This window comes from Montipora foliosa, chromosome 1 (assembly GCF_036669935.1).
Source record: "Montipora foliosa isolate CH-2021 chromosome 1, ASM3666993v2, whole genome shotgun sequence".
In the NCBI taxonomy this organism is placed as follows: domain Eukaryota; kingdom Metazoa; phylum Cnidaria; class Anthozoa; order Scleractinia; family Acroporidae; genus Montipora; species Montipora foliosa.
This window is the reverse complement of record NC_090869.1, coordinates 18510500-18510999: the sequence shown is the minus strand read 5'-3', so window position 1 is coordinate 18510999 and position 500 is coordinate 18510500.

Sequence of the window (500 nt, the reverse complement as noted above, 5' to 3'; positions counted from 1 at the left end):
GCCTTATCTGAATAATTATTTTAAGTTAAATACTTCTGTACACCATAGTTAATCTAGGGACTGGTTATGAAACCTTGGAAATTTCAAAAGCAGGAACAATACAGTCGCAATTAGATGTTGAACCGACAGTGACCCTGCACAATCTTTTGTCTTTGGTTTGCAAGTTAATTTCAAATAAATTAGTCGAAACTTTTGATTCGTTATCCTGCCGAAAAAAGCGTGTTTTTGTCGGGTTTTGTGCAGGGTCAAGGCCAAAAAAGCGAACAAAAACATGAAACAAAGAACCTTGTCGAGTTTCCTAACCAGCCTACATCTATTAACTATGTGTAGTGACACCTTTACGACTAGACGCTGTAATGACATTCATTTTCCAAAAGTCAACCTTGAGGTCGCCAAGAGATCTTTTTATTTTACAGGCGCGATGGAATTAAACGGTCTTCCTCGCCATATTAAATCAAAGGAATCCTTTTTTGAATTCTCAAGGGACACGAAAGACGTTT